Below are 23,701 nucleotides of genomic sequence, written 5' to 3'. Positions count from 1 at the left end.
GATGTAACAAACGTAGGATGTATACCACTAGGCCTGGCATGGAGTAAGCTATAAATAAATTGTAGTCATAAGCCATTGTATTATCAGAAAAACATCCAGAAATTCTTCCAGTTGCACACTCCTTTAAATCTAAGTTGTAACAATTTAATAGCCTATTAAATTTTAAATGCTTTTGAATTGGAATTTAGTATAGCGCATTACTGTGATTGTTGATATGCTCTATGTAGTAAACTCGAGGTAAAAAGACTAACCAATTGAATGTGAAATAAACATTGACTTGATTTGAAATGAAGCCTAAGTACTGACACCACATTTTAATCTGACAAAATGAAGGAGTAACCCAAGGCTACAAATGAAGAAGGTTATTAAAGCAGCATAGTCACTTGAGATCATACCTGGAAAATGTAAAATATGATGGCAATAATCTTCCTTTAATGTCATAGTCTAATTTACCCATATGTTTATAGATACGTGTGTATATCAAAATAGTGTGAATGTTTGAGTCAGAGGAGATTTGAGGAAACTAAAATTCTTAGTAAAACTAACTAGAACATGGTAAAAACTGAGTTTCAAAAAGACAGTCTCTAAACTTTGGCTTTTCGTTAATGACAATGGAGAATTAGAAAATATTTTTTCCTAGAAAGTGGCTGAGTGGAACAGAATATCATTATCAAGAACCCAGCTGGAGCTTGTTTCCTGACACCCCCCACCCCCAACTATGTTGTCTCTGGCACTTCAGCCTCATGGCAGTAATCCGTTTACTGTCAGGGTGCTGCTTCTCTAAGATAATGCTTATTACATCACATTGACCCCCATTTTTACATGCATTGAAGTCCATCTTTTCTACCTTTTGTACTTTCATACCCTTATTCTTTGTTGCCCACATTGCAGCCAAATCTCAGTCTCCTTTTCCTTTTCACCAGGGACTTTCTGCAGTCAACAACCTCACGTCCAGACTCATTGAGGGCATCATATTCCCTCCCAGCTAATGGGGTCCCCATCTTTGCATTTTAATTTTCCTAGTGCTTTGTGCTTTGTTAATCTTAACTTTCATTGTCTTTTGCTTTTTAAACAGTTTAGTCTTCTTGGTGTCTGCATGCCATAGGTATGCCCTTTCACCTTAATCTGTTACTGGTTTTTTTTTTAAGATTTTATTTATTTATTTGACAGACAGAGATCACAGGTAGGCAGAGAGGCAGGCAGAGAGAGAGGAGGAAGCAGGCTCTCCACGGAGCAGAGAGCCCGATGCGGGGCTCGATCCCAGGACCCTGAGATCATGACCTGAGCTGAAGGCAGAGGCTTTAACCCACTGAGCCACCCAGGCGCCCCTCACTATAGACTTCTGTCATGACATAACTAACTCAAGCTTACATTAATTAACTTTTGAGTAACCATGAGGAAGTTTAATTAACCTCTTTTGGTCTCACTTCTTTCCTGATGTGGTTGGAGGATATATAAACTCCTTTCTAGCTCTCAAGTTTGAGCCTATTTAGATAAATTTTTTTCTTAAAAAAAAAATTCATTCTTTATGTGGACTTCATCTCAGTCCTACCAGACTATGATAGGCTTACCAGAGTTCAGTTATCAAGAACTAGAGAAATTGGAGAAAAAATATCACCTGAATAGGGCTGATCTCAGTAGATATAAAAATATTAACCATTTCTATATCATCAATCTCTATTGTCTTCACCACTTTGGCTTGATTAAAGATTTCCCCCCCAAATGAGTTTTCTTTTCTTTCTATTTAATCCACTTAAATTTGCATCATTTTTTTTTATCATCACTGATTGAGGCTTCCTGCCAGTGTGAATTTTAAAGTCTTATAGTTCCTAATTCTTATCTGCTTAAATGTTATAAATGTTGTGCAGATCTTAGCTGTGTGATTTCCTCCTGGCACTTTTTTTTTCCCCAAAGCTTACTTAACAACATTGAACTACCCCCCCATCAAGTCTATAAGCTCAATTTTGATTGGGTATATATGTTAATGGAAAGCTGGATAGATACCAGGTTAGAAAAAAGACATGTGAAGTCCCAGAACAAAAAGAATTCAGTCCCTATGCAGTTTTGGATGAGCAGCTTAGTATAATGATGCTGTCAAGATAATGGGGGTAAAGTAGTTTAAGAGTATGGGCTCTAGAACCATACTCCTAGGATTGTGTCCAGGATCCACTACTTCCTAGGCCTTTGGCATTGAGCAGGATTAACCTTTACTTTATGGGGTTGTTTTGGTTGTTAAATGAAGTAATTATGGGAAAGTAACTAGAGGAGTTCCTGGTACCTGTTCCTGGTACAGCCTTCAACATGTGTTAGTTGTTGTTACTAGTGTATTCAAAAGTTTTTAGAGTGGTATTTTCATGGACAGTAGAAGGAAGATAGTATTCTTCCCCTAGATTCAGAAATCTGTATACTTTGGTATACCTGTCTAATATGAGTTTAAATAAATGAAGTTTCATAGAAAACCCATTGTTCTAGGAAAAAAATAATAAGATGGGAATATTGATTGTATTATTTCTCTTAATATAAGCACCCTAAAGAATAGGGACATACTAAACTTTAAAAAGGAGACTGTTAGAGCTACTAAGCACAACAGCAGCCTCGTTCCTGCTACGTTGTGCAAGCTATCTCATGGAACTCAGCAGAGAGAACATTGAGGAAAACCAATACATTGAACATCATCTCTTTTCTTCATATTTTTATTGTCTAAAAGAAATTAATTGAAATAAAGAAATCAGTGTTTATGTGATTGTGAGGGCTTGACTTTAACTGGCAAGTCATTTGATATATGGAATGGGGTTTTTGTGTTTCTCATGCTTTGTCCTGTTTGGACAGAAATGTAGTCTTTCATGTGGTACTTAATACCAACACAGCCTTATGAGACATTTCTCTTTTCCTCTTCTGAATAGTTACAGGATGTCTAACACTCTACCACTTAACACTCTGTCAGAGAACTAGAGACTTTTGTCTAGTTGTTTCATATATTTAAGGTTCTTTACCTCATATAGATTAAAAATCGAGGATTAGCCCAGGACCCGCGGGCCGCCTCACCTGCCGTCCCGCCTCGCGACCGCCATGCTCTCCGTCCCTGTCCCGCTCACCACCATCATGGACCCCTAGCAGCAGCAGCAGCAGCTCCAGCTCTCGCCCCTCAAGGGGCTCAGCCTGGCGGACAAGGAGAACATGCCCCCGAGTCTTAGCGGGACCCGCGTTCTGGCCAGCAAGACCGCCAGGAGGATCTTCCAGGAGCCCGCAGAGCCGAAAACTGAGGTACTTGGCCCCAGCATGGAGGACAAGCCACTGCTGCGAGAAAACCCTCGTCGCTTTGTCATCTTCCCTATTGAGGACCATGATATTTGGCAGATGTGTAAGAAAGCTGCGGCTTCCTTTTGGACCACCGAAGAGGTGGATCTCTCCAAGGACACTGAGCACTGGGACTCCCTGAAGCCTGAGGAGAGATACTTTATATCCCATGTTCTGGCTTTCTTTGCCGCCAGTGATGGCATAGTCAATGAAAACTTGGTGGAGCGCTTTAGCCCAGAAGTTCAGATCACAGAAGCCCGCTGTTTCTGTGGCTTCCAAATTGCCATGGAAAACATCCATTCCAAGATGTACAGTCTCCTCATTGACACTTACATTGAAGATTCCAAAGAAAGGAAATTTCTCTTCAACGCCATCAAGACAATGCCTGGTGTAAAGAAGAAGGCAGATTGGGCCTTGCATTGGATTGGGGACAAAGAGGCAACCTATGGAAAATGGGTTGTGGCCTTCGCCACTGTGGAAGGAATCTTCTTCACGGGTTCTTTTGCGTCAATATTCTGGCTCAAGATACATGGCCTGATGCCTGGCCTCACGTTTTCCAATGAACTTATCAGCAGAGATGAGGGTTTACACTGTGACTTTGCCTGCCTGATGTTCAGACACCTGGTCCATAAACCTTCCAAGCAGAGAGTGAGAGAAATAATCATCAATGCCATTCGGATAAAGCAGGAGTTCCTCACGGAGGCCCTGCCCGTGAGCTCATTGGGATGAACTGCATGTTAATGAAGCAGTACATTGAGTTCGTGGCAGACCAGCTTATGCTGGAGCTGGGTTTTGGCAAGGTTTTCCGAGTAGAAAATCCATTTGACTTTATGGAGAATATTTCACTGGAAGGGAAGACTAACTTCTTTGACAAGAGTAGGTGAGTATCAGAGGATGGGAGTGATGTCCAGTCCAACAGAGAATTCTTTTACCTTGGATGCTGACTTCTAAGTGAATGAAGATGTGCTCTTATTTTGCTGACACCCCACCCCCCTTTCTCATAAAAAAAAAAAAATCAGCCACTTGAAGTGTATCAAACCGGCTACACCATGAATTATCCATAATGTTCATCAATAGTGTTGTTAAAACTGTGTAGCTACCTCATAGGCAAGCCTGTTGATTAGTGATGCTAGTCATCTCACCTAGAAAGCAGCTTAGACAGAAGCTACTCGGATTGGTAGGAAAGACCGTGGCCGTGTTTGGCGTTTGCAGGCAGGCTGCCATCCGTGAGTGCACCGTGGCTCCCGGCGGCAGTCGGGGCCCAAAGTTCGGGGCCCTGGAGTGAGTCAGACCCCGCAGGATGGGTCAGTTACTCCGAGGTCCTCCGGAGGCTTCAGTCTCGGTGCTTCAAAGCAGATATTAAAGTTTACTTACTGATTTGTATATAAAACTGGCACTTTACACACAAATAAACGGAGTTTGTACTGTTGAAATAAAGGCCTGATTTCACCTGAAAAAAAAAAAATCGAGGATTAAAACCTGCTATGTCCTTGAATTCTTATTTCTTATCCCAATTCTCAAGTACTTTTTAGTTAATATTTGAAGTAGAAAAAAATGGCCTGGTAATTGTGTTCTTATTGATTCTTACTGTCCAGGAATTGTCTTTGCATTGGTTCTGAGGACAATCATGAGATAAAAAAAATCTACAGAACTCTACATGTTAGGTTTTTCTACTTTTTATTTTTTTTTTGATGACTAAGAAAGAGAGAAAGCAGGTGAAAAAAGATCAAAGATCAGATTTGAGAGCCTTCTTAGAATTTCAGGTTTAATTGGGCAGGAACCATTGGAACTGTTTTCCAGTCACATAATTAAATGTCTCTGGGCCCCTCATCCCCTAATAGGTATACCGATGTCATCATGAGGGATTCACCTTCATGAAGTTATTCAAATGCAATTACTTCTCAAAGACTCAGTCTCTAAATTATATCATATTGAGGGATTTGGGGCTCCAACATATGAATTTTAGGGTACACAAGCATTTAGTCATAGTGTCAGCTTTATTTTTTTATTTTTTATTTTTTTTATTTATTTATTTGACAGAGAGAGAGATCACAAGTATGCAGAGAGGCAGGCAGAGAGAGAGGAGGAAGCAGGCTCCCTGCGGAGCAGAGAGCCCGATGCGGGGCTCGATCCCAGGACCCTGAGATCATGACCTGAGCCGAAGGCAGCGGCTTAATCCACTGAGCCACCCAGGCGCCCCTAGTGTCAGCTTTATTATAATAAATGTACTACTTTTTAATAATAAATGTAGTACTTCAAATGTAGTCTCAGGTGATCAGTGTGGTTGAAAAGTTGCTGACTTGTATAATGTCATGTCAACACAACAGTTCCATAAAGAGTTATTAGAGGGCACCTGGGTGGCTCAGTGGGTTAAAGCCTCTGCTTTCAGCTCAGGTCATGATTCCAGGGTCCTGGGATCGAGCCCCACATTGGGCTCTCTGCTCAGTGGGGAGCCTGCTTCCCTTCCTCTCTCTCTGCCTACCTCTCTCCCTACTTGTGATCTCTGTCTGTCAAATAAATAAATAAAAAGTCTTTTAAAAAAAGAGTTATTACAGGGTAGAAACATGTTGACTAGATGATTTTGAACTACTTAACATGTTTAAATGGATTGATATGTCATTTTGAACATTATTTAATCTAATTCTACAAATATTGGGTGTTTTCCTTGCCTCAGGCATACACCTTGGAATGAGACCTATGTACATTCCAGTTGATAAGGAGCCTACATCTAATCTTATGATGCATTCTGAATCCAAATAAGGCTTATGATTCTGATTTAAAAATGTGTACATAGCATGCATTTATTCAGTATTTAAATGTTCATTTAATTACATTATAAAATATGTATATCACCTTTCAAAAGTCTATATGTATAGACATTTAATCAGAAAGTGGATTTTGCTCTTCTTTGAAGCTTAATTTTTTTTCCCTTTTTATTAATTTTTTCAGCGTAACAGTATTCATTCTTTTTGCACAACACCCAGTGCTCCATGCAAAACGTGCCCTCCCCATCACCCACCACCTGTTCCCCCAACCTCCCACCCCTGACCCTTCAAAACCCTCAGGTTGTTTTTCAGAGTCCATAGTCTCTTATGGTTCGCCTCCCCTCCCCAATGTCCATAGCCCGCTCCCCCTCTCCCAATCCCACCTCCCCCCAGCAACCCCCAGTTTGTTTTGTAAGATTAAGAGTGAAGCTTAATTTTTTTTAAAAGATTTTATTTATTTACTTGACAGGCAGAGATCACAAGTAGGCAGAGAAGCAGGCAGAGAGAGAGAGGAAGAAGCAGGCTCCCTGTTGAGTAGAGAGCCCGATGCTGCGCTAGATCCCAGAACCCTGGGATCCTGACCTGAGCCGAAAGCAGAGGCTTTAATCCACTGAGACACCCAGGCGCCCCATGAAGCTTAATTTTAATATGATATGTATTCAAGTTATACACAGATATATTTCATAGTCTACATAATTCTGCTGGAAATCCTAGGCTTAAAACTTTTGTCATGCTGTATTCCACTTACCTCAGTAATTATACAACCCCATATGAGATAAACACGATGAATATACATTAAATATCTTCCTGTGGCCTTTTTTTATTTTATTGCTTTGTAATGTAATATGAAGTGATCCTATTCTTTCAATAAGCTGGTTTGCATTCAACATCAAGCTTACTCATTCCCCCGGATACTGTTGGACAACTGCGCTTATGGTTGGAAATCAAAATCTGGGTGTACCCTCTATGTATCCATGCATGAAAATGATGGTGTGTAATAGAACATCCCTGGGTCCAGGGATCCCTTTGCCCTGACTGATTGGGGAGAATATCTTATTAACCTAGGAAGTTCAGGCAAATGATTTCTCTGTGAGCAAGGAGCAGAGAAAGAAAAGGAAAACTTTGGAACAAGAAAACATTGATCTAATGAAGTGAATAATAGTTTTAACATGAACAAGTCATGGCAGCATCTGTTCTGCTGGCCTGCTTGATTACAAGAACTGTGGTGAAATATGACAACTACAGGATTTTCGTTGCATTTCCTATAACGGGAACTCTCCAAAATATTGTACGAGATGGCCTCACATGATCAATCAAATGGTAATGTCGAAGAATAGCTCTTTTCTCCTCTTCCTTTAGCTTGTTGAAATATGTCTGGCCATCTGTGGCCTAATTAGGAAAGTTCCCTCTCAAAGTGATACATCCCTGAAAACCATGCTGCTTTGATGTTTTAATGAACAAACCCATGAGTAGCTCACAAACCTCTCTGTTCTGGGACCTTCACTCCTCACATGTAGGTGCCCAGTGAATGCATGACCAGCTACCTGCCAGGTGACTAACTAACAAATACAAATCTGTGCAAAAATCTCTTGATTTCCATTATATACCTAGGATGTAATACCAGAAAAAAAAATCACAAGAAAAGAGTAATTTAAAAAAATACTTTGGAAAAACAAGAGTTAGCTAATCTTTAACATCCTGGAACTTCTTTTTGTCTCTTGATATCAAGCAATTGATAAGAAAAACAATCTCATATTGATTTCTGAGATTGGACAGTAATGCATTAAAGTGAAAAGCCTCTCATTTTCTGATAATGACTTAGTGTCCTAGTTGTGGTATAAGTGAAAGTTGACCTGTTGACTAAATACCCCCTAATAGCAGGGACTGAGTACTTCAGCCTGTGTTATCCTAATCTGGGTATAGCTTATGACTCAAAAACACTTAAAACTGTGAGGAGATGCCATTGCATTTTAAGACAAAACAGATTGCCTAATCAATGTTAAGAGGTTTTGAGAGAGAGAAGTCTAAGATTTGATTTTGGATTATTGGATTGTCTAGTTCTCATGATGCAGCATACAGATTCATCAATATCACTGGCCACTGAGGAGGAACAGTCACAGCCTTCCACGTGCACTACTTTATTGCTATCTTTCAACTTTGGAGGATGTAGCTATTGATGTTAACATACTTGCGTGGCCTGAAAATGTCCACAGTGTATTGGATTTTTTTAAAATAATGGAATCTATTAATCTCATTTTTATTTATTTCTAATTCCAAGAAGGATGGATTCAATTAAAATACTGCACTGGAAAATGAACTTTATTTTTGTGTATAGTTGGGAAAGGAACGACTTTGTAGCATCTCCATTTATTTGTCAATAGATGCAACTTCATTGTCTTTATTTCAGATATCTCAACAAATCATATATTTTTAATTTTATTTTTAGGGATTATATAATTATTTCATTTCCCATTACAAAGCAGTATTAATGGAAAAGTGTTAATGGAAACTTGAATCATCTAAAGTATCCAGAATTTCAAAATAATAAATCTGTTATTTACTGAGAATAATAGTCTTGCAGTTTTAATAAAGTTACTTTATTTTTCTATTGTAATCATTCAGCCTTCTTCTTTGCATGCTAGAAGGGGAGACAAATGTTAACTAAGCCAAGAATGTGGATTTTCAAAGATGCCTTCTATTTGGTTCTATGTGTAGGCTCATTTCTTGCCTTGTTAATAATATCAAGAAACAGAACTGAACTAATTTTTAGTTGTGTGTCTTTGTATTAGATTTTTTTTTCCTTTTTCTTCTATTTGCTTATACATTACTGTATGTTTTAGTAAACATTGTTCTTCCAAGTCAGGACATGCAGGGGATCTTGTCATTTGCAATAACATGGAAACACCTAGAGGATATATGCTAAGTGAAATTAGTCAGACAGAGAAAGACAGATACCATATGATCTCACTTGTGCATGGAAAGTAAAAAAAAAGTAAAACAAAGGAACAAACAAAATGAAAACACTCATAGCTACAGAGAACAATCTGGTGTTTGCCAGAGGAGAGGACGGTAGGGAGAGAGTCAAACAGGGAGTGGGGACTAAAAGGTACAAACATTCAGTAATAAATAAGACAGGGTTCTGAAATATACAACATGGGGAATACAGTTAATATTATAACAACTTTGGTGACAGATGGTACCTAGATTTATCATGGTGATTATTGCATAATGTTGAATCACTGTATTGTACATGTGGAACCAATACAATATGTCAACTATGCTTCAATTTAAAGAATACATAAAGATTATATTTGCTTTGGAAGTCTTATGGAGGTGAAGGTTAATGGGCCTAGGTCCTTTTATCATTGTCTAGAGTTTGTTTTTCTCTTCATTGCTGCCCCCATTTTTCTCTGGACTTCCATCCAGAGAAATAGACCTAATATCATGTAGTCAGTTTCTCTACTATTCAAGTAACAGATGATGGGCATCCTGTATCTATTCTGTTACTAAAACATCTTTTTCACTTAGATTGATCTTTGAGACTAGGATTCTTTTTTTTAAGGTTTTATTTATTTGAGAGAGGGAGAAAGAGAGAGAGAGAGAACCTGAGACAGGAGAAGGTCAGAGGGAGAAGCACACTCCCTGCTGAACAGGGAGCGTGATGCCTGACTTAATCCTGAGACTCCAGGATCATGACCTGAGCCGAAGGCAGTTGCTGAACAAACAGAGCCACCCAGGTGCTCTGAGACTAGAATTCTCTACTTATTTCACCATCATCGATTGCTAAGTCATTCCATATTTTACCTATAAAAAAGTTTTACTGCTATATTGTCAATTCTAAGTATTCTTAAACATCAGTATAGTATATAGAAAAGGTCCTTTCCATAAAGAGACAAATTACATACAAAAGTGTGTTTGGGGAGCACCTGGGTGGCTCAGTGGATTAAGCCTCTGCCTTCGGCTCAGGTCATGATCTCAGGGTCCTGGGTCGAGCCTCGCATCGGCCTCGCATGAGGCTCTCTGCTCAGCAGATTGATCACCTACTTGTGATCTGTCTGTCAAATAAATTTTTTTAAAAGTGTGTTTGGTTATTTTATAAAGGTTTTATAACAGTGTTTTACGACTGAGTCACAACTCAGTGTTCTCTTGCATGCACACATATACATATACACTGTGTATGGATTATTTCATTTTGCCTACATGATAGCATTACCTACAGTGGCCTTTCCTTGTTTTGCTTTTATTTTCTTCTATAAATCTCAAATTACTCTTTAGTATCTATTTAGGAGCTATCAATTTTTATCCCTTCCATAGACAAACACAGTTAAGTCAAGATGACTAATGGATTTGTGGGGAGAAGTATAGATTGATAAAAAATAGGGAACAAACAATTCCCTTTCAGAGCCATCCTTTTTAAATAGTCAGTTATTACTAATAAAAAGCAAGATTATTAAACATTTATTTTAATTAAATTTCGTAATAGAGATACTTAATCGTCTACCTTCTGAGTCTTATGTTCTCTATGGCAGGCTTTTGTAGGCGTTCAGAATTTGAGAGAGTTTTTGAGTGCTGAAAACTTTTATAGGAAGGGATAGGAATCTTTATGGGAATCTTATTTTATATACTTTAAAGTATTAGATACAATTTTTGCCCAAAACAAAAAAAGACAATCAATCATTACAAAATCTGTTTTTATCCTCTGCAGGGAACTTTCTTTCCCCTTCTTATTCTCCTCTGACAGTTCTCTAGTCCATTCTGTTTCTTACTTATTCAGAAGACTTACATGATTTGTTTTTTTTTTTCTTCAAATTTCAACCATCTCTTCCTCTGTCTACTCTCTTTCTGGCCAACTTGGCTCTTGGCTTACTGAGGGAACTGGGGCTGTCACCAACTTCCAGGAACTTTCATCATCATGTTTAGCACCTATCTCAGATTAAACTGAATGTACTATTGTTGAATTGTTCATGCTGTTCTGGAAGGCCCCTCCCTCCAAATGTCTTCTAGAACCTATCTTCCTTCCTCAAGAATAGTGGTCTAGCAATTATTATTCTGTCCCCCATTATAATAGACAAGTGCAGTACAATGCAATGTTACTTCTTAAAAATCAAGATATATTTACTGTGGAGGATGATTTAAGATATGTTTTCAAGGTAGAGGAGTATGCGTGCTCTATATATGATAGACGATGCACATGTCATATAGTAAAATTCTGTATTACGTGTTACAGACATTCTTTAGTAGTAGATATATGATAACTCTTCATAAATGGCTTCAAGAAGGTAAGACTTTATCTGGAAATTTATGAATGGAACAATTTGAATATATGAAGAAAGTATTAGAGAAGCCATTCCAGACAGGAGACCGAACATGAGCAAATGAGCAAATGTGCAGAAGTGCAAATGAACATGGTATAATCAGGGTTTGGAAAGGAAGCCTGAGTAGAGTAGAGGCTTCACGAAAGAGCTCAGAAAGAGACATGATAAAGGAAGACTGGATGCTGCTTCATGATGCCCTTGAATTCCAGGATGTGTTCAACAGAGATGATAGTAGAATGTCCACATGAAAAAATCTACTGATGAATTTTGTATTTTTTGAACTGAGATTTTATAATAGGATATACATAGACTAATGTTTCTTTTGATTTCCTGTTTAGTTCCTTCCAAACTGAGTTCACATGTCCTATTTCAGGATCAAGGGAGAATATTTATCTTGGGGCATTGATGCCACCTATTGGCAAACGGGGGTAGAAGCTTGAGCACATCAAAGTTACTCCCTCATTGAGCTGTCTGAAGAACAGACTTGGTTGGCATAGAAGGTTTTCCCTGTGAACAGGTCCAGAGTCCAGCTGGGTTTACATATCAGTCTACCTGAGCTTCAGGGGCCCAGGATGAGACAGCAGGCCACATGAGAAGGGACTAGGTCTTTTAAAAGAGGAGGTTGATGGTTGCCATTTCGTGTGATGACAGGGCAGAGACTTGGAAATCATTATTTACCTAAGAAACCATGTCCCTTACCTCTCTGACTCTGTCACTAGCATCGTGATCTCATAGTATAGAGCACTGATGTCTACTAGAACTTTTTCTGATGATGAAAATATTCTATGATATGTGTGGCCATTGAGCCCTGGAAATGTGGCTAATGAAACATTTCAGTTTTTTAATTTGAATCTGAATTGTCCCACATGGCTAGTGGTTATGGAATAGTATATGGCAACTATAGAATCAAACTAGCTTTTAGTGAGCATGTATCATGTGCCTGACCTAATCTAAGAACTTCACATATACTAACTCACTTAGTCCCCATGAGAATCATAAGGAGCAGGCATTTTTCTTTTCCTTTCCTAGTACAGAAATGAGAGAACTGGGGCAGAGAGGCTTAGCATAGGGAGGAAGTGACAAATGTGGGATTTAAACCTCGGCGCTATATCCATTTAGCTTAAACAACTGTGTTGTCTCATATTTAAACCCTACATTAATCTTGTACTCCTTTTCTTGCTCACATTCATTTTTGTATGTTATTACCATAAAGAGAAACTATTGTACGCATAAAATAGATCAGCCATTCCTCATGAGGCTTTATCTGTTCTAAGATTCATGCAGCAGTTGCCATCTGGTACCCACCAGGAAAAATCTGGTCACAAAGCTATTGTGATCACAATAATACTTGAAATAAAATCAAATTTCATTTTTTATGAATAGTATACCTTCATTTTCCACAGATCCCACCAATCCATTTGGTTTTATAGATATTTCCTTAGACATTTGCATCCTTTCCCTGTCAGACTTTTAAGTTTGCTATTCCAGATGTAGGACCACATAACTCATCTATTGTTTTTTCCTTCCTCAAAGTAACTTTTGTTTTCATATTGGCTGTCTTGATATGGCGATGATGATAGCATTCGTCATGTTTAGGCTTACATGATTTTTAGTCTCTGAATTTCAGTGAAAAGATTTTTTTTTTCCCAGTAGACCTAGCAAAGGTCCATGATTAATCCTGATGGGCCCTGATTTAGTCATGTGATCACCTTCTCTGGACCACAACACCGGAGATGAACCCAAACCATGTTTTGAACTGTATCCTTGATAATGTTGTCCTTTTTACCTGAAATACAGTGACAAGGTACTTATCAGTCTAAGAGGTTTATTAGTAAATAAACTGTCGACCATTCATTGTAAGCTTCAAAAGCTCCATTCCTAAAAAATGTTACAGCCCCTACTTGAAATTAATGTTCCTTACCTTTTAAACTAGTAGGATATTCTATTAAAATCTTTCATGTGTGCTAGATCTAAAAAAAGTTTTATATATTTGCTCTCTTTCCCCTATATTTCCAGGCATATGTAAATAGTAATCATTCTAATGTATTGCTACATAATATAGATAGGCTAACTGAATTAAATATTTGCATTCCTTTTTCATTTTTTTAAAATTTTATTTATTTGACAGATAGAGGGAGAGAGATCACAAGGAGGCAGAGCAGCAGGGAGAGAGAGAGGGGGAAGCAGGCTCCCCGCTGAGCAGAGAGCCCGATGTAGGGCTTGATCCCAGGACCCTGGATTCATGACCCAAGCCGAAAGCAGAGGCCTAACCCACTGAGCCACCCAGGTGCCCCATGATCACAGCTTTGTATAACTAGCTTTAAGTCAGGCATTGTGATGTCCCCAACTTTTGTTCTCTTGTTCAGCGATCCCCTGGCTATTTGGGGTAGGTCCTTTCTGGCTACATGCAAATTTTAGGATTATTTGTTTTAGGGCTGTGAATAATTTTGAGGGTATTTTGATAGGGATTGTGTTGAATAGGTAGAGTGCTCTGGACAACATATGCATTTTTACGATGTTTATTCTTCCAATCCAGGAGCATGGAATGTTTTTCCATTTCTTTGCATTTTCCTACAAGTCCTTCCTCGGTGTTCTGTAGTTTACAGTAGAGATCATTTACCTCTTTGGTTAGGTTTATTCCTAGGCATCTTATGGGTTTGGGTGCTATGGTTAATGGAATTGACACCTTCATTTCTCTTTCAACATTCACATTGTTAGTGTATAGAGAAGCCAGAGATTTCTTGGCTTTGATTTTGGAATCCTGCACATTGCTGAATTGCTGTATGAGTTCAAGTAATTTAGGGGTGGAGGCTTTTGGGGTTTTCACAAAAAGTATATTGTCATATGCCGAGAGAGACGGTTTGACTTCTTCTATGACAACTTGAATCCCTTTTATTTGTTATTGTTGTCCAAATGCTGAGGCTAGAACTTCTAATGCTTTGTTCAAGAAAAGTGGTGAGAGTGGGCATCCCTGTCCTGTTCCTGACCTTAAGGGAAAAGCTGTCAGTTTTTCCTTATTGAGAATAATGTTTGCTGTGGGCTCTTCATAGATGGTTTTTATAATATATGTTCCATCTATCCCTATATTTTGAGGAGGTTTAAACATGAGAGGATGTTGTAATTTGCCAAATGTTTTTTTCTGCATCAAATGAGAGGATGATATGGTCCTCATCTTTCTTTTGTTTATATGACCTTTGCCAAATGTTTTTTTCTGCATCAAATGAGAGGATGATATGGTCCTCGTCTTTCTTTTGTTTATATGACCTATCACATCAGTTGATTTGTGAATGTTGAACCTGCCTTATATCCCAGGAATAAACCTCACCTGGTGATGTTGAACAACACTTTCAATGTACCTTATAATCCTGCTGGCTTGTATATGTATATTGTTGAATAATTTGGTATTAGTGCTCACCAGGGTTCTTCATCTGTAATTCTCCTTTCTCTTGGGGTCTTTGTCTGCTTGGGAATCAAGGTAATGCTCGAGCTCAGAAAATGAGTTTGGAAGCTTTCCTTTCAGTTGCCTTTTTTTTTTTTTTTTGAAATAGCTTCTGTAGAATAGGAATGATTTATTCTTAAAATGTTTGGTAGAATTCCCCTGGGAAGGTATTGGGCCCTGGACTCTTGTTTTGTGGGGAGGTTTCTGGTTCCTGATTCAATTTCCTTGCTGGTAATTGGTTTGTTCAGATTGCCTTTTTCTTCCTGTTTCAGACTTGGTAGATTACAAGCTTCTAGGAATGCATCTCTTTCTTCCAGATGGCCTAATTTGTTGGCATATACTTGCTGATAATATGTTCTAACAGTTCCATTTCTTTTGCATTGGTCATGATCTCTCCCGTATCCTTCCTGATTTTATTAACTTAGGTTCTTTATCTTCTGTTTTGGCTACATCTGGCCAGAGGTTTATTGATCTCCTTAATTCATTCTGAGAACCAGCTGCTAGATTTATTGGTGGGCTCTGCTGTTCTACTAGTGTCTTATTTCATTGATTTCTGCTCTCATCTTTATTCTTTCGCTTGGTTTCAGCTCTATTTTCTATGCTATTTCCAGGGCTCAGTTTAGCTTGTGCATGTGAGAATTTTCTAAGTTTTTGAGAGAGCCTCAGATGGCTACATAATTCCCTCTGAAGACCAGCTTTTCAGTATCCCATAGTTTCTGAAGCAGTGTGTTTTCGTTTTCATTATTTTCAATGACTTGTTTAAGTTCTTCTTTAATTTCCTGGTTGGCACAATCATTCCTTGGCAGGATGCTCTTTGACCTTCAAATGTTTGAATTCCTTCCAAAATTCCTCTTCTGATCAGGCTCCAGTTTCAAAGCATTATTGTCTGAAAAAATGCAGGGGAAAAATCTCAGAATTTTGTTACTGGTTTAGACCTGATTTGTTATGCAGTATGTCATTTGTTTATTTATTTATTATGTATTTATTAATATTTGAGTGTGTTATGTAAGTCACCAAACAGTGCAGCATTATTTTTTGATGTAGAGTTCTTAGATTCATGGTTTAAATATAACAACCAGTGTTCCATTCAGTACATGACCTCCTTAACAACCACCACCAGCCTCAACAATCTCCCCAACCCCTTTCCCTCTAAAACCCTCTGCTTCTTTAGTTTTACATTTTGTTGTGGTTCTCTCCCTTTGCAATTCCCCCACCATCTTTTTCCCCTTCCTACTCCTAATGTGCTCCATGTGATTCCTTCCGTCCCAAAGTAAGTGAAACCATATGATAATTGACTTTCTCATTGCCTGACTTCAAGGTTTATGACAAAGCCATGATCAACCAGTATGTGATCTGTTTTGGAGAAAGTTACGTTTGTACTTGATAACAGTGGCATTCTATGGTTTTATGACTGAATATTCTGTTTATAACTTTGAAGTCCAACTCTTCTAAGGTGTCATTCAAAGCTCTTTTTTCTTTTTGAAAAATCTTCTCCTTAGGTGATCTATTTCTGTGAGTGGCGTGTTGAGATCTCTACCTATTCATGTATCATTATTAATAGGATTCTTTATTTTGATTTAAAGTTGGCTTATGTAGTTGGCTGCACCCATGTTGGGGGCATAAGATATTTACAGCTGCTAGATTTTGTTGTTGGATAGACCCTTGAGGTATGATATTGTATCCCTCTACAGCTCTTATTACAGTCTTTGGTTTAAAATCTAACTTGTCTGATATGAGAATTGCTACTTTAGTTTTCTTTTGAGGTCCTTCGGAATGAAGAATAGTTCTCCATCTCCTCACTTTCAGTCTGGAGATGTCTTTAGGTTCAAAATGAATGTCTTCTATACAGCATATGGATGGATCCTGTCTTCTTCTTTAAATCGGGAACACTATGACATTTCATGGGAGCATGTCCTGTTTGTGTTTTCAGTAACTATTGAGAGATCGGACTTTCTTACCATCATGTTGCCTGTGAAGTCCCTGTTTTTAGAGATTGCTTCTGTAAATGTCTGGTCTGTATTACTCTTCGGGTCTTTCATCGTTCTTAGAATCCCCATTAACATTTCTTGCAGGGCTGGTTTGTTGTTCAGATATTCTTTCAGTTTCTATGAGTCCTGGAAGGTCCTTGTCTCTCCATCCATTCTGAATGGCAGCCTTGATGGATAACATAGTTTTGGTTGCATGTTCTTCTCCTATAGTACCTTGAATAAACCTTGCCAGCCCTTTCTGGCTTGTCAGGTTTCTGTGGATGGGTCTGATGTTTTTCTAATGTTCCTCACACTGTACATAATACATCTCTTCTCTCTAGCAGCTATCAAGATAGTTTCTTTGGCTCTAATATTTGCAGGTTTCACTATTATATACCAGAATGTTGGTCTATTTTGATTGATCTTTAGAGGGGACCCCTTTGCCTCATGGAGAGGAGTACTTGTTTCCTTCTCCAACAAGAAAAAGAGAGAAATGGGGACAGAAAATTTATCTGTGAGTGGGGCATCTGGGTGGTGCCGTGTTTTAAGCCTTTGCATTTGGCCCAAGTCATGATCTCCGGGTCCTGGGATCAAGCCCTGCATTGGGCTCTCTGATCGGCAGGGAGCCTGCTTCCCCCTCCCCCACTGCCTGCCTTTTTCTCTACTTGTGATCTCTCTCTCTGGGAAATAAATAAAATCCTAAAAAAGATAATTATTTGAGGAAATGATGGCTGAAAAATGCCTTAACCTGAGGAAGGAAGCAGACATCCAAAGAAAGGAGCCACATAAAACTCTCCAAAAAATAAAATATTACTACTAATAATAGCAATTGAAAAGATTAACAAAACCAGCTAACACCAATACATACTGCAATACAATTTGCAAAATTTAGTGATAATAAAAAAAGACTTAAAAAAGGAAAAAAAAAAGGGGGGCGCCTGGGTGGCTCAGTGGGTTAAAGCCTCTGCCTTCGGCTCAGGTCATGATCCTGGGATCCTGGGATCCAGCCCCGCGTGGGGCTCTCTGCTTAGCAGGGAGCATGCTTCCCCGTCTCTCTCTGCCTACTTGTGATCTCTCTCTGTCATAATAAAATCTTAAAAAAAAAAAGTCTTAACATCAGAAACACAGAAATTCTTAAATTACAAGGAAAGATCCATAAGGCAAGCTGCAGATTTCTCAAAAGGAACTTGGCAAGGCGGAAGGAAGAAGCATGATACATTCAAAGTGATGAATGGGAAAAATCTGACGTCAAAAATATTGTACCCAGCAAGCATATTTTTCAGAATAGAAGGAAAGATTATTTCCCAGACAACTAAAGCTGTAAGAGTTCATCGCCACTAATGCAGCTATGCAGAAAATATTAAAGGAGACTTCCTGAACAGAAGGGAAAGACCAGAATGAAAGACATAAAAGAACAGACAAAATCTCCACATACAATGACAAAACAACTAATAAAATGGCACTAAATACATATCTATCAATAAATAGTCTGCATGTAAATAAACTAGGGAGTCAGAATGGAAAAAAATAAAAATAAACCAAAAAATAAGCCCTCCTATATTGTGTCTTGAAGAGACTAATTTTAGACCTGAAGACACTTACTGGTCAAAAGTGGGAGCATGGGAAATTATTTATTATGCAAATTGATGTCAAAGTATAGCCAGAGTAGCAATACTTACATCTGGCATACTAGACTTTAAAACCAAGACTGTAACAAGAGACAAAGAAGTCACTATATGCTCTAAATGGGACACCACCACAAGAATATCAAACAGTTTTAAATATTTATACACCCAATATGGAAGCACCCAAATATATATAACAAAGAATAATAAACATAAAGGAACTCATTGATAATAATAAAATAATAATATAGGACTTTAATAAAGCACCACTTATATCAATGGAGAGATCATCTAAAGAGAAAATCAACATGAAAAATAGGACTTTGAAGGACACATTGGTCCAGAAGGACTTAACAGATAAATTTAGAAGATTCTATGCTAAAATAGGAAAATACATGTTTGTTCTTTTTAAGTACATGTGATATATCTGGTAGCTCAAATATTAGGATACATATCAGGCCTCAAAAAGTACAAAAAGATTGATACCATACCGTGCATATGTTCTGAACACAATGCTATGAAAATTGAAATGAACCACAAGGAAAAAAAATGGAAAGACCACAAATACTAGAAGGTTAGACAACATGCTATTAGACAATGAATGGATAAATGAAATCAGAGGAGAAATTAAAAAAAAATACATGGAAACAAATGAAAATGAAAACACAAGGGTCCAAAACAATTGATATGTAGCCTATAATGGTCCTAAGAGGGAAATAAATAGGAATACAGATTAACTTAAGAAGCAAGAAAATGTTCAGATAAACAACCTAAACTTACACCTAAAGGAGTTTGAAAATTAAACCTAAAGCCAGCAGAAGGAAGGTGGTGATAAGTATTAGAACAAAAATAAATTTTAAAAAACCTAAAAAATAATAATCAATACTACAGATCAATAAAAGCAGGAGTTGGTTCTTTGGGAAAATTAATGAAATTAATAAACCCCTAATCAAATGTAACAAATAAAAGAAGAAAACACCCCCCCAAAAAGACACAAATGAGAGAGGAGTAAAACTTATCTACAAAAATACAAGTATAAGAGAATTTTATGGAAAATTATATGTCAACAAACTGGATAACTTGGGAGAAATGGTAAACTATTAGGACCATATGAATAACCAAAATTGAAACAGAAAGAAATATAATGCTGGAACAGACTGATACCAGGAAGGAAATTGAGTCAGCAATCACAAGGCTCCCAACAACAACAACAACAAAATGTCCAGGTCCAAATGGCTTCACAGATGAATTCTACCATATGTAAAGAAGAGTTAATACCTATTCTACTGAAACTATTCCAGAAAAATACAGCAGTAAGGAAAGCTTCGAAATTCATTCTATGAGGCCACCATTATTACCCTGATACCAAAACTCAATAAAGACAGCACTAAAAAAGATAACTGGAGGCAATATCCTCATAGAGGTGGATGCAGAAATTCTCAGGAAAATACTGAATCCAACACTACATTCAAAGAACCATTCACTACAACAAAGTGGAATTCATTCTTGCATTGCAAGGTTGGATCAATATTTGCAACTCAATGAACATGATACACTACATTAATAAACACAAGGATGAGGACTATATGAGTCTTTAAATAAATGTAGAAAATGTTATTGACAAAGTACAACATGAACATAATATACCACATTAATAAACACAAGGACAAGAACCATATGTATCTTTCAATGTAGAAATCTTAATTGGCAAAGTATGACATCCACCAATGATAAAACATACTCAACAAACTAGATTTAGAGGGAAAACACTGCAACATAATATATCTCATATATGAAAATCCACAACTAATACCATACTCAAGGGAGAACAAGTGAGAGCTTTTTTTTTTTTTTCCCTATGATCAGAAACAAGAGAGCGATGCCCATGCCCCCACTGTTATTTAACATAGTATTGCAAGTCTTACCCACAGCAATCAGAAAACACAAAGAAACACAAGGCATCCAAATAGTGAAAGAAGAAGTAAAATTTTCAATGTTGGCACAAGACATAGTACTCTATGTAGAATACCCAAAAGGCGCCACCAAAAAATTGCTGGAAATGATACACAAATTCAGTAAAGAAACAGGATACAAAAATCAACATATAGCAAAATTTGCATTTCTATATACATCAATAGTGAAGCAACAGCAAGGTAAATCAAGGAACAAGTCCCATTTACAATTACATCAGAAACATTAAGATACCTAAAAATACATGTTACCCAAAGAGGTAAAAGACCTGTACTATGAAAAGTATAAAATGCTGGTGAAAGAAGTTGAAGATGGCAAAAAGAAACAGAAAAACATTTCATGCTCATGGATTAGAAGAACAAATATAATTAAAATATCTGAATCATCCAAAGTAATCTACATATTTAATGCAATCCCTATCAAAATATGCCAGAAGTTTTTCATAGAGATAGAATAAACATCCTAAAATTTGTATGGAGCCACAGAAGACCATGAATAGTAAAGCAAACTTGAAAAGAAAAGCCCTGGGGATCTAATGCATGCTAAGATTCAGGATATTGTATTGTGTACTTGAAAGTTGCTAAGAGAGTATACCTTCCATGTTCTCAACAATAAAAAAACTGTTGAAATTTTGTGAAAATTCCGTGAAAAGAAAAAAAAGAAAATTAAGGGCAGGGAGTTACCACGTTCCAGACTTCCAGTTATTTTACAAATTGTAGTGATGAAGACCGTGTGTATAGTACTGGCACAGAAACAGGCACATAGATCAACGGAACATAATAGAAACCCAGAAACGAACCCAAAACTATATAGTCAGCTGATCTTTGACAAAGCAGGAAAGAATACCCAGTGGGGGGGTGGTGGTGGCAGGCAGTATTTCAATAAATGTGGTTGGGAAACTGGAAAGTAACATGAAAAAGAACGAAACTGGACAACTTCCATACACCATAGACAAAAATGAATTCAAAACCGATTAAAGACCTTTATGTGACACAGGAAACTATAGAAGTCCTAGAAGAATACAAGGCAGTAATCTCTTTGATGTCAGACTTAGCAACATCTTACATACCTATGTCTCCTAAGGCAAGGGATGCAAAGGCAAAAGTAAATAATTGGCATTTCATTAAAACAAAAAGGTTCTGCACAACTAAGGAAACAATCAACAATAGTAAAAGCAAACTATGGAATTGGAGGACATCATTGAAAATGACTTATTTGATGAAGAGTTAGTATCCAAAAATATAATGAACTTATAAACCTGAATACCCGTTAAAGAATAACTTACTTAAAAATGGGCAGACTTACCCCCGCCCCAAGGAAGACATCCAGAGGGCCAATAGACATGAAAAGATGCTCGACATCACTCATCATTAGGGAAACACAAATGAAAATCAAGATGAGATGTCCCCTCAGGAATCTGAAAAATACATATTTGGTTCCGTACTAAACTAACTCTTAATACATCCCTGCAAACTTGTAAATAAATTATAAGAACTCCTTTCCAATCTTGCCCTGGTACCATATTGAACTATTAGTGACTTATATTACAATAGTCAAGTCTCTGCGGACTTTCCCAGGTGAGCACACACATAAGAGAAGTCTAACCTTTACTCTCTAGGAAATGAAGAACTGCCACATCCAAAACGCTTCGGCTGGAGCCCATTGAAAATGTTTTCATTGGCCTGGCAGTGTGCAAGTATTCAGGACAGGTGCCAGCACAAATTCCAAGTAACTCCTTCCCTGAGACAAGGAATGATAATGACACAGGTAAGGTAGCCTGATAACGGGTACCTCAGCACTGGGCTGGTTACATAGAGTTGATCCGACTACAGGCCCCACCCACTAATGAAAGCTTCTCAGGGGACAATGCGGGGAAATTGCCCTGTAGTTTGGTGTTACTTCATCTCTGAGAAATGTCTCATATATGTCAATTCAAGCCCAAGGAAGACCCACACTTGGCCACTAACAACAGAGGGACCAAACAGTGCCCACAACTGGAAAGGGATCCAATTCAGACAACTGAATCCGAAAGGACAACTGGTTTAGCCACAACACCAGGTGCACACAACACACACAGGGGACACGTCTGAAGGATCAGCTGATGGTGAAATGGCCAAATTGCACTTCAAGACAGGACAGAAGCTCTTTTTTATAAGGCCACTAATTGCAAGAAGAGGAGACATAGATGACAGTCTTAACACGCAGAAAGAGACACAGAGAATTGAGCAAAATGAGAAGACAAAGAAATACATCCCGAATGAAAATCAGAAAAGAATCAGCCAGACACCACAATGAATGAAACAAGGTCAACTAATATGCCTGATAAATAAGTTAAAGTAGTGATCATATTGATATTCATGACCCTTGAGAGAAGAGTAGAGGATATCAGTAAGATCCTCAACAAACAGAGAGAGAAACAGATAAAGAGGAATTACTTAGTGATAAAGAACACAATAAATGAAATTTAAAATACAATAGATGTAATAAATAGCGGGCAAGAGGAAGCAGAAAAATGAATCAAATGACCTGGAGGACAGAAGAATAGAAATTAAACTGAGCAGCTGAGAGTAAAAAATACAAAATGACAACAGACTTAGGGGCTCCTGGGTGGCTCCATCCAGTAAGCATTCAAATCTTGATTTCATCTCAGGTCCTAATCTCAGAGTCCTGGGATCAAGCTCCAAGTTGGGTTCCCTGCTCAGTGAGGAATCTGCTTCTCTCCTTCTTCCTCCTTTTGTCCCTCCCCTGCTTGCCCTCTCTCTCTCTGTCAGTGGGTTAAGCGTCTGCCTTCGGCTCAGGTCATGATCCCAGGGTCCTGGGATCCAGCCCCACATCGGGCTCTCTGCTCAGCCGGGAGCCTGCTTCCCCTTCTCTCTCTCTGCCTGCCTCTCTGCCTACTTGTGATCTCTGTATGTCAAATAAATAAATAAAATCTTTAAAAAAAAGAATAGACTTAGGGATCTCAGCAATATAAAGTGTAATAACGTCTTCATTTTGGGGAACTCAGAAGAACATAAAGAAGTGGCAGAAAATGTATTTGATGAAATAATGGGTAACAATTTCCAAAATAAGGGGAAGGAAACAAATCCAGATGCAGGAGACACAGAAAGCATCCAACAAAATCATCTGCAAAAAGTCCACTTTAAGATATATGTATTAAAATGGGAAAAATACTAAAAAATAATTCATAATTAATTAAAATGTCAAAAAGTAGTGATAGAGAACTTTAAACACAATAAGCACTGGGTGTTGTATATGTAAGTGATGATGCACTAAATCATATTAATGAAATCGATATTACATTGTACATTAACCAACTAAA

At 37.9% G+C, this 23,701-nt stretch overlaps 1 pseudogene; it reads left to right on the top strand.

Moving 5' to 3' along the window:
- Positions 1 to 3,066: 3,066 nt before the first annotated feature.
- Positions 3,067 to 4,248, top strand: LOC123936117 (annotated as a pseudogene).
- Positions 4,249 to 23,701: the final 19,453 nt, after the last annotated feature.

The sequence above is a fragment of the Meles meles genome, unplaced genomic scaffold (assembly GCF_922984935.1).
Source record: "Meles meles unplaced genomic scaffold, mMelMel3.1 paternal haplotype, whole genome shotgun sequence".
NCBI classification, from domain to species: Eukaryota; Metazoa; Chordata; class Mammalia; order Carnivora; family Mustelidae; genus Meles; species Meles meles.
This window is presented reverse-complemented; position numbering and strand designations above follow the sequence as displayed.